The sequence below is a fragment of the Fragaria vesca genome, linkage group LG6 (assembly GCF_000184155.1).
Source record: "Fragaria vesca subsp. vesca linkage group LG6, FraVesHawaii_1.0, whole genome shotgun sequence".
NCBI classification, from domain to species: domain Eukaryota; kingdom Viridiplantae; phylum Streptophyta; class Magnoliopsida; order Rosales; family Rosaceae; genus Fragaria; species Fragaria vesca.
In genome coordinates this window covers 7573862-7590009 of record NC_020496.1, presented here as the reverse complement: position 1 = coordinate 7590009, position 16148 = coordinate 7573862, and the positions used below count along the sequence as shown (strand labels likewise).

At 38.4% G+C, this 16148-nt stretch overlaps 1 pseudogene across 1 annotated transcript; it reads left to right on the top strand.

Annotated features, from left to right (window-relative positions):
- The first annotated feature begins 3983 nt into the window (after positions 1 to 3983).
- LOC101312467 lies at positions 3984 to 13315 on the top strand (annotated as a pseudogene). The gene is made up of 27 exons (XR_185098.1): positions 3984 to 4296; positions 4384 to 4543; positions 4629 to 4721; positions 4799 to 4904; positions 4989 to 5157; positions 5479 to 5653; positions 5743 to 5871; positions 5997 to 6551; positions 6651 to 7235; positions 7625 to 7693; positions 8400 to 8516; positions 8634 to 8879; positions 9007 to 9054; positions 9139 to 9301; positions 9395 to 9569; positions 9651 to 9693; positions 9779 to 9886; positions 9979 to 10062; positions 10144 to 10191; positions 10855 to 10929; positions 11086 to 11181; positions 11265 to 11345; positions 11426 to 11497; positions 11873 to 11917; positions 11996 to 12079; positions 12562 to 12665; positions 12765 to 13315. The product of XR_185098.1 is annotated as an uncharacterized LOC101312467 (transcript).
- The last annotated feature ends 2833 nt before the right edge of the window (positions 13316 to 16148 follow it).

Sequence of the window (16148 nt, the reverse complement as noted above, 5' to 3'; positions counted from 1 at the left end):
TATCTATTTCGAATTTGTTGTTTCAAAAAATTACAAGTACTATGCATGCTTGAAATTTCTGTTAGTCAAAAGTAGCTGAGCAGCGCAATTCACTTGGTGGAATTGGGCTTATTTGAAAGGTGTCTTTGTTTTAGCCTTCAAATTGCTACAATTGTTCTTCATTTGTTCTTATCATAATTCTGTGAAGGAAAGGCCACACACTTTTGTTTCTCTTGTAGATTTCTTGATGTGGACTGAAATGTATTATAGGGTAGCAGGTTAGCTGACTCAGACATATATAATCGTAATCATTTTGATTCTTTTATGAGGCATTTAGACCACAACATTTGAGTCAACTGGGGTACCCCATCCTCACTCAATTGAGTCCAACTATTTCTTCATCATAAAATGAAGGTCTGTTTCCTGACCTATATGTTAACCATCTTATTTATGTGTCGAAATTTTTTTGCACTACGCATCGATCTGTTAGTTTTTGATTATCATATACCTGCTGAGCAGCAAGTTGGTTTCAAGAATCACTCTGCAGTTTGCAGAAGTTGATCTGAACCCAATAAGCGCCAAGAACCACAGTTTCCCACTACACATGGGAAAGGGACCTGTGCACAAAAAAATCCAGTTCCTCCCATCTTTCTTTTGCATCCACTCTCATCAATTTCTGGGGTTCAGAATTCTGGTGAAGCATAGGACACACAGGTTTCTATCTTAGGTTGTGGAGTGTGGAGTGTTATATATGGTCATATGGGGCCTTTGATGTGGTTGACATAATGTTGACCCCATCAAAACACATGTAAACCATTCTGACCTAAATAAATCACATCTCGACAGAAGTTATTTACACAAATTTAGGTCCTATTATGACACATTAAGACCACATATAGATGATCTAGCGCTAGCCCTCCGCCCTCAACATCAATACCTGGTGGTCATTATCTGCACTTTCCCGGCTTCTCAAAAAAGTTCTAAACAAGGAAGTTGAGAATTGAAAGAGAAATCTGTTTAGCGACTCAGTGACTTTTCTCGACATTGGTCTGCGGGAGTTTCATCATACCCCTAAAATTCAGAAAATGTATGCTCCTCAAAACTGGAAACTGCACTTCTTGAAAGCTCTCAGCCTATCACAGGTCACATGGTGCGACGAGTCATTCTTGCAAACGATATATGCAACGAAGAAAGTTTACTGAAAGTTTTAGCTGCAGCTTCTTGCCTGCTTCCAAATCTATAACAGAATCATAGACACCTGTTCAATCACCACTCGGGATCTTCATCTTCTTGCTGGATCCAATCACCATGTAATTTGAAGTCTGGGATGTGAGAAATCTTGGGTTGATCAAAGTTAGAATTAACGAATAGGAGGATCTTCTCTAGATATTAACCAACACAAGGTTGTTGAAGGATGCAACGCCAAATCCTTGCGGTATAAATTAGGCGACCCTCGACCATCCCACCTCCCCTCTTCTCCTCTATACCGATCTCTCTGGAGACCAAGCATCAAGCATGACTGTGGTAGAAGAGCCTTTGGTAAGAATCTGTGTGTCGCCGATAACGGAAGTTACAGTCGACGACGAGCGGCCGGTGGGCAGGGAAGATGATCTTTGGGTCGTAGTCGAGCTTTTCAAGCCAAAGCCATAACCGCCTTGAATTTATCCCAGTACGAGAGTTCGAGGTGTTGCTTCCTTTCTCCGGCGTCAAGCATAAATGTTACGAGTCATTCTATAGAGGGCTAATGAAGCCCGATCTTTTGGAGATGGGTATCCGCGAAACTCTACATGAAGAGATTCTCGATCAGTTGTTCCAGGTGATTCACACCGCCAAGACCTACGAGGTGCCTATTCTTGTGTCCATATACGACGGCACTCTAGAGGCTTTGGAGCAAGTGAGGCTTGATGCTGCCATTATTGAACAAACACTCATGTGTGCTATATGCTGGAAGGATTTTGCAACCCAAGATATTGATGATCAACTCATGGTCACTCGCATGCCCTGCTCACACTATTTTCATGGATACTGCATTAGTGGCTGCACCGTAATCATCTATGTCCCATGTGCTGATACGCGATGCCAGTGGAGATCAGCGAGCCACCGCCACCAGAGGACTCAGAGGAGTAGAGGAGGTTGCCTACATGTTCTGCTGCTCAAGAGGTGCTCGCTGCTTCTTTCCCTTGTTCTTCTTTCCAATTTTCCATAATATTTATCTAGCTGCAGCCTGCATGATGCTACTTTTATTTTGTATTGCTATAATGCTATGTATGGATGTGACATTGGGTTCGTGTGCTTCATATGGCTAAAGCCGCTAAACTTTATTAAGACTTAATTTGCTTTATTAAGTTATATGTAATAATTCTAGCTTGCCTCTGGTTTTTCAGACAATCACACACTGCCAATGGGATTTGTAGTGAGATCAACTGAAATGCTTACGTTTTCTCACAGTACGAGGCCTCCTTAAAACAAGAAAGCAGCTGTAACCATGCTGCTCTGCAACTATCTGAATCTTGAAGAAATGAAGCCTGATTATTAAGAACACATATATGGTATGTATTCTTAAGATGAAAGGGGTTTAGGCAAGACTGTAAGTCCATGTTTATTTGTTGGGACTAACTATGACGGTCCTAAATAAGAAGTCAAGTTTGGTTAGTACTTAGTACCATGTTTGGTGCTACTGGGTACTAATATAAATGAGCTTACGTAGAACATTGTTTTCATTTTATTCTCCTTAGATGATGTTACTGTGGGTGCTCAAATTTGTCATCCTTAGAGCATCTCCAGTGGAGATGTTATTTCCTACGTGGAGTCTCAACAGCTTAATTTGACAGTTGAAAAACAACTCCAACCCAGATGTTATTTGCCACATGGATGACATTTTAGATTCATCATGTCAAATTTGATAGTCTCATGGGCTACTGTCTTTTCTTTTTTATTGTTCTCTCTCTCTCTCTCTCTCTCTCTTCCTTCATACCAAGTTACACCGAATAAAGCTAACAAATCTCAGAGCTGTAGTGTTATAATAAAATACTTCATCCTAACAATAGAATATATATATTTTAACAGCTGGGTTGAAGTGAAAAATTGGAAAAAATGTCAAAATCCACATCAGATGTCAAATTTGAATTTGACAAAAAAATAATAACCCTTCCATTGGAGATGCTCTTATATAACACTATCATTCTAAACTTCAAACCAAACAAACTACTCTGATACCATGCAACACCAAACATGGGTTAATATTAGTGCAACTTAAGGCAACCCACACGAGTCCAGAACAGTCTTAACAAATAAGGAGGTGTAATATAATAGGGCACCAAACGTGTACTAACTACTAAAAGCCTCGCCCTCTTTAAACAGTCAAATAGATGACAATATGAATCTAGTGACAAGATTTCCTTAATCACCGGATACAATTGAATAAACAAGCTATTATTGTTGGAACTGTGGACTGTTAGTACCTATACATGTGATGAAGAACCGTAGATAGTAACAGTGTGTTTGGATGCTGGTGAATTCTCGGGAATTTAATCAAAAATAAGAAATTCTCAATTTCTGAGGACCGTTTCCCCCGTTTGGATTCTTAGCTTAAATTCTCAACTTGAATTTCTCACAAAATAAGCATCATTTGTCAATTTCTTTAACTGGGGTTAGTCTAAATACAAATTATTGTCATTTTAAAACTCTACATCGTGAAATTCACACAATTAAATTCTCAATTAATGGAACTTAAATTCATGAAATTGTAATTTTCATAATTTTAAAATTTTTATAAAAATTAAAATTATTTTATCTAAACACAACGTAATATTACTATAAAAAATGAATTAGCTTAACTTGACACTTCAATAAAACGACAGATGGCTTTGACATCTTTTTCACAAGTCAGCGTCGATATTGAAATATCTTAAACATTAGGTCCAAAGAGAAATGTTCACTACAAGCTAGGGTGCAAATTGCAATACAAAAGAGTACTTCTCTTCGTCGTGAGTCGTCGAACGAAGCCGCGAATTTTGTTTTGTACTTTCTCACCCAAACATTTAAATTCCCTTCATGATCCTACAGTGACCAAAATTAGGGTTTCGGCTCTGCAATGGTGGGCATGATGATGATGACCACCGCCAATTCCAACGAACACCTCACCCGCCTCATGGACTCCGCCGTCGTCGCCGCCGACATACCGTCCAAGCTCGACCGGTTAACCCAATTGAAGCGAGATTTGCTCCGGCGAGACCCCGCTTTCATCTCCGAGCTCCTCCCCCGCCTCTTCGAGCTTCAGTCCGACCGGTTCAGTCCCGTCCGGAAATTCGCCACCGAGTGAGCTTTTCCTCAAAACCCTAGCTCAACTATTTCCCGCGTTTAATTTTGTTCGTCTTCTGAATTGTGTTACGAATTCGAGTGTAGAATGCTCGGCGAAATTGGATTGCTGCACGTAGATTTGTTGCCGGAGATTGTGCCGTCGTTGATTAATGTGTTGAGTGATGGCACACCGGCTGTGGCTCGCCAGGCCATTACTAGCGGCACTGAGTTGTTTCGCTGCGTTATGGAGAAAGTTGCACTTCAGGTAACTAATTAAAGTCGTAATGCCGCCACCGGAGTAGTTTGGATTAGTTTCAGTGATTTGTAATGTGTAAATGTTGTTGTTTCAGGGTCTACATTCTAGTGAGATGGACAGTTTGCTTGAGTCAGCGTGGTCTTGGATGTTGAAGTTGAAGGAGGAGATATTCTCGATAGCTTTTCAGGTATGTAGTGATTGTGATGATGGCATATGGATGGATTTTCGTTGCGGTATAGTTCATGATCGTGTTGTGGTTATCAGCCAGGAAGCGGCGGAGTAAGGCTGCTGGCACTGAAATTTGTCCAAGCAGTTATTCTTCTTTACACTCCTGATCCTAATGGCTCCCAAGAGCCCCCAGCTCATGAAGGTAAATCCGATATTGTGCTCATTCAGGTTCAGGAAGCAAATAACCTGGTTTTTGGCTTATTAAGGACGTATGTTTTCTTTTTAGGACACTTGGTGGAATTTAATATATCTTGGCTTCGTGGCGGTCATCCCCTACTCAATGTTGGAAATTTGTCAATGGAGGCTAGTCAAAGTTTGGGCTCATTGCTTGATCAACTAAGGTTCCCAACTGTGAAGTCTCTTGGTAACTTGGTCATCGTTGTGCTTATCAATAGGTACTTCCGTTTTCTTTGCTCATATAATATTTCTTTCTTTGAAAGTGTGCGTATCATGCATGCTCTCAGTGAAGCGATTATATGACTATGTTATGCAAACTAGTGAACCTGTGATGGGTGTGAAATTGTATAAACCTCTTCCATTGAAAGAGGTTGTGCAAAAAGAAAGAAAAAAGAGTTGTAGGAAGTGCTCCAAATATTACAAACACTTCCTTTCGATTATATGCATAATTGTTACAGTTTGCACTTTCTATATAAAAGTGTTGTTCCTTTTAAATTATTTAATTTTTTTTTTTTACTCTGTATAATGCTTCTTGACAGTCTTTCAGCAATTGCGAAGAATAGACCTGCCTTCTATGGTCGCATTTTGCCTGTGTTACTTGGGTTTGATCCCTCAACTGCTGTCATTAATGGGATACGTGTCTCAGGAGCACGCTATGCCTTAAAAAACGCCTTCATCACCTGCTTAAAATGTACTCACCAGGGGGCTGCACCTGTATGTTGTCCAATACCATACCATAAGAATTACATTAAATGTCTACTTGATTTTAAAGATTCATAAATAATTGAGCGTAATCTCTGTAGTGGCGAGATCGTTTAGTTGGGGCGTTGACCAAGATGAAAACCGGAGGTTTGATAGAGCAGGCCATTTATCCAGTTTGCAATATTAATGGAAGTGTGGCAGAGAGTCAAAACAATTCTCCAGTTATTAAGGTACTTCTCCCCTCCCCTCTCCCTTTTATATTGCCGTAGGTCTGCACATATAAAGTTGATAGGCTTTCCATGTGCACATTGGCATATTTGTATATTTGATCTTTTTGAGCATGGATGTTTGCCAGGAAGAGGAGCCCACAACATCTACTCCTATCCAAAGTAACTTTGGGAGAAAACGGTTGGGAGCACCGGATAGTAGTGGACTTGCTGAGGATGCAGACGCCTCTGGAAAACGTATCAAAACAACACCTAGTGTTTCAGAAGAATCTGCCAAAGATATTGATAGGAATTTTTCTGCGTCTCAAGATGACATTTCTTCAAGTGGAACAGCCACTTCCAGAGGAAGTGGTGATAGTGGACCCGTGCAGCAACTTCTTGATATGTTTGGCGCATTGGTTGCTCAGGGTGAAAAAGCGGTTGGTTCTTTAGAGGTTCTTATCTCAAGTTTCTCTGCTGACATGCTAGCTGAGGTAGTGATGGCTAACATGTGCAACCTTCCTCCCAATCTTCCTGGCGCGGAAGGAGATGATGTATCTTTGATAAACATGGGTATAGCCGGCGGTGATTCCCGAGTCAAATATCCCCAATCATTTATTGCCGATGTTCTCTCTCTTAAGAGTACTTTTCCCCCAATAGCTGCACTTCTAGATGCTCATCAGTTGGTGTCTGATAATATACTGGTATTTTTTTTCATTTTAATTTCCATCCCCTCTTCTATTTCCTGCTGAAAATTTGTGAACAAAGGTGTATAATTGAGGCAATATTTTTGGTTATTTCAGAAATCTGAACCGGGGGAAGAGCAGGTTGCAATTGGTGATAATGCTGTTGCATGTACTGACATGGATTATGAAGCTGATACTGCTATGTTGCCTAATGTTTTTTCACCTGAGATGGAGAACGGTTGTCCATCTCTTCCGTCTGATGTTGATGACATAGACGGTCTTGAGAATGAAATACCCGGGCTCGATTCTTCTGTTTGTAATAGTGGATTATCAGAACCTGTGGTCGCATCCTCTTCGACCTTCATGGATGAAGATGCCAGTGTAGAGCAAGTGAGCAGTTTGAGTCAGCAGCCACTACTTAATGTACTTCCATCATTGTCTGCAGATAAGTCTGAGGAGCTTAGCCCAAGAGGAGCTGTTGCAGATGTCAACAGCCTGATATCTTCAACAGCAACATCAGTTGGGTTGTCCCATCATCTTGTCCTGCCCAAGATGTCGGCGCCAGTTGTCATCCTTTCTGATGAAGAGAATGATCGTTTACAGAAATTGGCTTTTACCCGCATAATCGAGGCATATAAGCAGATTAATGATTCTGGGGGTTCCCGAATTCGATGTTCTCTCCTTGTACATTTAGGAGTTGAGGTAATAAATCTAGCTTTTTAGTGATAGCTATATAATTTCTCCTACTTGTGAGGGTATTGGTTTCGTTGTTTGACTGCTAAGTTGGTTAGTATGCATTAACATATATTTTTGGATTTAATTGGTTAAACCTGTATTTCTTCTTTAACTTTTGTTGGGCTTGGGGAAGGGGATAAAAAACATTTCTTTTCTTACTGAAGGCTAACATATTTTTTGGATTTAATTGGTTAAACCTTTATTTTCAACTTTTGTTGGGCTTGGGGAAGGGGATAAAAAACATTTATTTTCTTACTGAAGGCTAACAGTATGATATCGTAGTAATTTGCATGAGAATCTTGTGAAAGCTGTGCTCTTTTGTTGAAGTTATTTTTCTTTTATCCTTTTCGTTGTAGTTCCCCTTGGAGTTAGACCCCTGGAAACTGCTGCAAGAGCATATCCTGGCAGATTATACAAATCACGAGGCAAGTAAATATTTGTTTGTTCGTACTGGTTTCTTGCATGGGTTTTGATGGTTTCTCGAATACTATTTGCTTATATGTTTTTATGATCTGTATTGAGTTGTTTGATATTTTAAGACTGTACTTTTTATTTATTACATTGAGAAGTCAGCTTTGGTCTTCTTTGGAAGAAATGATTGGGTATATATGTGAGCATTTCATACAGTTGCCTGTGGAGGATGCTTTAGGCATGCTTAGTTTTTAGTCTAGATATCACAGATTTTTGTTTTATTTTATATTTTATTATTACTATTATTTCTATTTTTCCTTTGCAATACTGAGGAAATAGTTCTCATTTGTTCCTTCTTTTGTGACCTACTTGTTAAAAGTTAATTTATATGTAATGGAACACTGTCATTTCATTCTCTTTGTTGGGGTGTTGAAATTATGGAAACTACAAGGAAAAACATACCTTGTAAGTGTACAAGATGTTTCAGTGTAAAAAAGATCTCTGAGATTATATTGGTGCATAGCTGACCGACAACTGCACACTTATCTAAATGTGTTTAGAATTATTAATGAAGAGGATGATACTCCTTTAAAAAAAATGCAATGAAATGATGGCTGTTTTTATTATGTGTTTGTGTTGTCTTACAACTATACTTAGTTTTTTTTTTTTCTTTGGCAACTACATTTATACTGGCTAACAGTAATCATTGGATCTCTTCAGGGACACGAGTTGACGTTGCGTGTCCTATACAGGTTATTTGGAGAGGCAGAAGTGGAACACGATTTCTTTTCTTCTACAACCGCTACTTCTGTTTACGAACATTTCCTTTTAACTGTGGTGTGTTCTCTCTCTATATGTATCGAGTTCATTAGTGCTGCTCCTGTATATGACATGTTCCTTTTGACTGTTGAAGATTTCAATTATTTTCTCCTAACTGTTCATGTGTCATTGCAGGTAGAGACTCTTAGAGATTCTTTACCACCATCAGATAAATCATTAAGTAGATTGCTTGGTGAGGTTCCATCTTTACCAAATTCAGTTTTGAAGTTATTGGAGTGCATGTGTTCACCTGAAAATTGCGACAAAACTGAGAAGGAAATACAAGGTGGGGATCGGGTGACTCAAGGTCTCAGTACTGTGTGGAGCCTAATTTTGCAGAGGCCCCCTTTCCGAGATGGCTGCTTAAAAATTGCTTTACAGGTTCCTTCTGTTTATCTATATATTGCTCTTGTTTGTGAAAATCAGTGTATACAATCATTTGCATCCTTGAAGTCTGCTATTCTTCTGGTTTTCACCTGACTTTATGTTTCTTGTGGTCCGCTGAAAGAGTGCAGTTCATCATCTGGAGGGAGTGCGTACTAAAGCTATACGTCTGGTACGTAATCACAACTTACCATTAGAGGTCAGTTAGATTTTTGGTTCTAACTCTTTTTTTTTCCCTGGATTTCTTCCAACACAGGTTGCAAACAAGCTTTATCCGTTGTCTGCCATTGCCAAGCGAATAGAAGATTTTGCAATTGAAATGTTGCTTACTGTGAAAACTGATGATGCAACTGAAAGAACAGATGCTGATGGATCAAAAGTTGAATCCCAAAAGGTTCTAACACATGCATGGTTCCACTGTATTATTAACTTAACTTGATTTCCTCTATTAACGTCTAATTTTCTTTTATCACAGGATTCTGAATCAGAAAAACTTTCAATTGAACCTCCAGCAGTGAGTGGCAACCAAGATAACTCCTCTGACACCCATCAATCAGGCAATTCTCAAAGTGTGTCGCTTTCAATTGGTGAGGCAGAGAGGTGTTTGTCATTGTATTTTGCTCTGTGTACAAAGGTTTGATTTTCTCTGAAACTTAGTTTTCTTCTTTTGTTCATTCAGAATAATTTTTTTTTCTTTTCAATTTTATTAATTTGAAATTTAACACAAGTTGTGTGATCTTATTTTCAGAAGCACTCTCTTTTTCGGCAAATATTCGCTGTTTATGGAAATGCATCAAAGGCGGTTAAACAGGTTTATTGATGTAGATACGAGCATAGTGCTTGCAATTACTGGCCCATGTGGTGTTTCTTCTTATCAGTCGTTTGGTGCAGTGCAGGCAGTTAATAATGATATTCCAAGACTAGTGCGTACAATGGGTTCGTCACGAGATCTTCTTGATATTATTTCAGATCCTCCGGCTGGAAGCGAGAACCTTCTGATGCAGGTTTTATATTGTTGACATTATGGTTTTGTCCATGCTACCTAATGATTAATAGCACCTTTTAACCCCAACTGCCCTTTGGTCAATTGCCCCAGGTTTTGCATATACTAACAGATGGGACAGTTCCCTCTGACGAGCTGATACTTACTGTTAGGAAGTTATATGATTCAAAACTGAAGGTATGCTGAACAGTTTCCAATACTTCTTGTAAAAGAACTGAAGCTATAAACTAATATATGGTCGGTTGTTAATAATTGCAGGACATAGAGATTCTCATTCCGATATTACCATTTATACCAAAAGATGAGGTTCTTTCCCATTCTCTCATTTCCTATTGGGTCTACTATGTGATTGTGTTTATATTGGTATTATGTGTTTCCCATTTCTTGTAATCAACTTCCTGTGTGGTTGAGCTATAAGTATCTAGCTAAGCAATTTCATCATCAATATTTTTTTATTTTTCTTGACTGTGATCTTTTAGAGTGAATTGAAGTCTTGTATAAATCTGTGCTTTTTGTAAAGTTTGTATCTTGCGGTATATGCTGAATGATGAGCCATTTGTATAGTCACATTAACCTAGTTGTTTCTCTTTGTTGGTTACAAACAACATAATTCATTCTGAATGTTTATGTTTATTGTCTTTATGTACTAAACCTAAACAATGTTTTGCTGTAAATTTCAGAAATTGATTATAATTATTTAGTTACTATCTTTCAATCAAGCTGAATATTTAGGGAAAATTTTAATTTTGATGCCCATATGCTCTTTCCCCTTGGGAACTTAACTTCTCCCCCCTCCATATAATCCATAGAACTGCCATAATTGCACGTGCTGCTTTCACATCAAATCCTCTATCTTGTATTGCGTATATTCTGAGTAAACAAAGTCCCATTCCGGAATTTATACTTCTGATGATACTTCAGTCCGCAAGCTTTTCTCATTTTAAAGCTTACTACACCTGTCTTTGTTAGGTTATGTTGATCTTTCCCCAACTTGTAAATCTTCCACTGGATAAGTTCCAAGCAGCACTAAATCGCATACTACAGGTAATTTTTCCTTTATCAATTTGTTGGCCATCCTTGGCTATCTAAGCGTTCGAAGTGCATCTGTTTTTACTGTGGAAAATTCATTAAAAGACAGACGTACATATGTTTGTGAAGTATCTGTTATTCTGTTCATGGTCCTACATTTTCCTTGCACAGGGATCATCCCACTCTGGTCCTCTTCTGGCTCCAGCTGAAGTCTTGATTGCTATCCATGGGATTGATCCTGACAGAGATGGAATTCCATTAAAGAAGGCACGTCTTCTTTTCTTTTTCTTGGTTGGAAGTTGTTCCGAGGGACAATAATTAGTGACTGAATAACTTTCTCGTACAAACAGGTCACAGACGCATGCAATGCATGTTTCGATCAGCGACAGATATTCAACCAACAAGTTATTGCTAAAGTTCTGAATCAATTGGTTTGTACCGTGTGACCTTTACTTTTAATTACCACCTCTTTCGAGCAGATGCTAATGAGAAATAGGCTTCCTACTTGCAGGTTGAGCAGATTCCCCTTCCTTTACTGTTCATGCGTACAGTCTTGCAAGCTATCGGTGCTTTTCCTGCACTGGTAAGATGAGCTTTACTGAGACCATAGGCACACACATTAGCTAAATTGCATCACACAATCATAGAATACAGCATCTGGTGCTGAATTTAATTTTCTATATTTATCAGACAGTTCTGTTGTGTCCACAAATCTGTAAAAGAGTATCTTGGTAAATGATTATGACTTTAAAGTCTGAAAGTTAGGACCAAAGTATACACAAACAAAAACTCAAGTGGTCAACTACTTTAATATTATTACATGTGTAGTCTTTGACCCCAGTTCATCATATCAGTGCTGGCTGAATTTTAAGTGGGTGTATATCCTAACTTGTATTTTTGACTGAAGAGTTATATCAAGTTACTGATTGTTGATTTGCTTTACCGGTGAATATTATAGGTGGATTTTATTATGGAGATCCTTTCTCGACTTGTGAGCAAACAGGTAGCTTTCAGTATCCTAATCTTATTGATTGTCATTTCTAGTTTATATTTTATTAATGTGATTGGTGAATGCTTGCAGATATGGAAATACCCAAAGTTGTGGGTGGGATTTCTGAAGTGCACATTCTTGACAAAGCCTCAGTCGTTTGGCGTGTTGCTTCAGGTTGGTACTTGTTGGGTTCGTTTTACAGTTACTACTGTGACAGACAAATTGCAGGATAAGGTTTAAAAAGAAATTTATTTATATTCAGAAAAATTAACTTTGGGCTTTAATTTTTGTTTGATAAATTATCACGTCAAAATTAGGTTGTCATTTTGAGTTGTCATTTTGGTCATTGGATTTGTAATTTGATTGAGGTATCAGATATTGAAACAATATCTGCAATATCTGGAATTATCTTCCCTTTTTTTTGTCAACCTTTTCTGTCTTTATTCTCTACTTGGCTTTATCTTTTTCTCTTTCACAACTTCTGTTGCTGAGTTATGACAAATCTCTATACTTTCTGAGTTTTTTTTTTCTACACATTTTTCATCTTGGCATGTATATTGGATTGGTACTCGATGTAGAATCAACTTTTTTCTGAGAAACTGTTGTTTTTCACATCCTTAAAGAGTTCCAATGCTGTCTATGTTACTGTTTTTCAGCTTCCTCCAGCCCAGCTAGAAAATGCATTGAAGAAAAATGCAGCTCTGAAAGCACCCTTAGTCGCCCATGCTAGCCAACCAGACATCCGATCTTCACTTCCGAGGTGAATGAAAAACTCCGTCATTTTGACATATAAGATCTGTTGGTAGGGGAGGCCCACTAACTAACTGTGGAACTTGATTTGGATATTTTCTTTTCTCAGGTCTATATTGGTAGTTTTGGGGATTGTTTCAGATTCTCAGGCACAAACAAGTCTGGCAAAAACGGGAGATGCAAGCAACTCAGACAAGGAGGCAGTCACAGAGAAATCAAAAGAAGAATCATCTAGTGCTTGTTGAAATGCCAAAGTGAAACTTCAGTCTACCAAGAGGCACCACCAGCTGAGTTCCAAGCTCCTAACTACACAGTAAATATGCTGTACTCTATAGAAAGGTCAGTCATCAGGTTTTGCTTTATCAGATGGCCAAAGCAAGCTGATGGAGAACTGTATCGTAGAGATAGAGATGCATGTATCAAAGAACTACTGCATTTTCAGAAACAGCGAGGCATAGATGATCATAGAAAGAAATAAGCATTTATGTAACATTAGACTGGATTGTTCAGCAATTTTCGGAGTGAAATTGATATTGTTTTCAATATTCCTGGCAACTTCGGTTGAATGTTTTTGTTATTTTGCGAGGCTTTTGTTTTCTGTTGATGAACCTTGTATGGGTACTCTATGAAGATTACTGTCGAACCTATGGTTAATGCTAGCCTTACTCTAGTTTGAACATTGTAATATATAAATTAACAGAAAACAAAGTTGGGACGATTCTCAGAAAGAAAGCTTCGGGATCCATTGGCGGTGTTGACAGCTCCATGCTCTGCACTGGTTCTTATCTCCGATATCAAATGGAGATGTGCGAACATGGCCGGTCTTGAATGGATTTTCAGTGCATATGGTTCCGAGAAAATTTGAGGGCAACAGCCAACAAGGGAGACAAACAATGCGATAGACGAGCCAAATAAAGCATGGAGTGCCGCATTTATGGACAGATCAGTGCTGCACTGCTGCTAATACATGTAATGGAGATCGAGTTACTGGAGTCAAAGACATATATCCTAACTAGTTACTGGGATCAAAGACATTTATACCCTAACCATACACGAAGAAAGCATGGTTTATACCCTAACTTTCTATTTTTGACTGAAGAGTTACATCAAGTTACTGATTGTTGATTTGCTTTACCGGCGAATATTATAGGTGGGTTTTATAATGGAGATCGATCATCTCTCTACTTGTGAGCAAACATGTCGCTTTCTGTGTCCTTATCGCGTGTCCTTTCTAGTTTATAGTTTATTAATTTGATTGATTAACCGTTGCAGATATAGTACCCAAAGTTGTGGGTTGTATTCCTGAAGTGCACATTGTTGACAAAGCCTCATCATTTGGCGTGCTGCCTCAGGTTCGTACATGTTGCCGCAATATACTAGGAAATTATTATGTTATCTTGCATATTGTATAACCTAAATCCAAATCCCTTTACCATTTTTACAGGAAGCTCCAAATATATTTCATGTTTTGACTATCAGGGAGGAGAGGGGGTTAACAAACTACGACGTAGACTATCCGCTTAGAATCGACTCTCGTTAGCCTAAAAGGTTAGAAATTCCACGAGAGATCGAAGGAAATCCATGACCGAAACTCCGATGGTTTATTCAGGTCATTACCCGTTGACTTTCCAGACCCACCTGACCACCTCTCTTACGTACGTTCCTGTCAAGAAACTGGTTGGTCATGGAGATTCTGAAGAAGCATTTTCTATATATATATATATATATATATATATATATATATATATATAATAAAAAATAAAACTTTGGTTTTGGGTTTTAGGGTTGAATATTCTGAAGAAGGTAAACCGAGCTAAATTTATGCATGCTTGATCATAAATTCTCGTTCATAAAAGAACAAAAACACAAACCTTCATAGTACTGTATTTACAAAAGCTTTGATAAGAAATCTATACATACGTGCCAAAAGACTTATTCTTAGGCAAAAAGAGAAGGCTAAAACAATAAGAAATTGTGAATGTAATATATTTATGTATCTATAATCTTCAAATGATACAACAACTTTTATATACAAGGAGAATGTAGAGCTATTCTAGGAAAGCTATAAAAGTGCAATCAACTATCAACTAATTACACATAGTCACGATCCATGAGTTACTCCAATATGATTGTCAAAATAACTCCATGATCCATCAATTACTCTAGATTAACCGCTAGAATCATTCCATTGATACAAGAGATCATGTGCCTGATTTCTTCCTTTAATAAACAAGCGACAAATACTCTAGTGAGTCTAGTCTAAACACTCTAGTGAGTCTAGTCTAAACACTCTGAACTCTGAATAGTGAGCAGAACCTCGCCAACTTGGGGAACTTCGGTGATTGTCGTCGAAACTTCTTGAGGAATATCAGTGATTTGTTGCTGAGCAGTGATCGCGATCTGTTGTTTGAACGTCTGATTATGTAGATCGAAACGACGGAGGAGCTCTACGAGTAAAAATGCTGTGGGATTCATGAGCAACAAGCCAAACGGACCGACTATAACAAAGCCTAGTAACTCACAGGCAAGGGAGCCGGAAATGAGGTACATGTACCTGAACAGGTTGGAAGTACTGTTGTGAGCTCCACCAATAGTTATTTCCGCCAACACGGCGATGGTGTAAACAAATGAGGCCGAGATGAAGAGTGACATGGTCAAAGGATGAGCTATGAAAGGAGTTGTGCCGGATCCGAAAAACTTCAGTCCGACGAGTGTGAGCAGAAGTCCGATGATAAAACCGAACACGGCGTGAAGGGCCGTCGACTTGGACAAATCGTTGTTGCTACTGATAAACATAGAAAGAAAAAAAGAAAAAAAAAGAAGTCATCAGAGATAAATAGACCAGCTGGGTGCTAATATATGAAACTTAACCAATTAAGATCCTTTGTCGACATACCTCTGTTGGTGGGGAGAACTATCTTCTGTGTTTGCAACATTTGCCATCGAAAGTCGGTCTGGAACCCTCCGAAGGATGCTGGTGTGGTTCTTACGTGAAATGGCCTTTGCTTAAATAAGAAAGTCACGTGGAAATCAATACCTCTGCTGCTTAAAGAAAGTCACGTAATATCTCCTTTTATTACGTACCAATCATTCACAACAAAGAATGTCACCATAAAAGGTTCCCCATACGCTCGGCTCTTGTTTTTGGTAACTAGATTTCTGACCTTATTTCTAATTTAGTTTAAAAAGTTGACCATTTTTTTTTAGGAGAAAAAAACGTTGACCATTTGAGAAGGCAAAAAAGTTGACCATTTGAGTTGGCAAAATGACAAATAAATCTTTATAAAATCATGCAATCTTCCAGAAATTCTGCAACAAAGGTCCTTTTGAGAATATTATTTGAGAAGGCAATATAAATGATATCTTTTCTGGCTTTAATAAGTATAATATTAAGTATTTGAGATTCCGTAATTGTGATTTACACGAACAGTTCTGTTTTGATAGATTTTGTTCAGTTGATTCATTTAATCTAATTCAGTACTCAAATGATCTC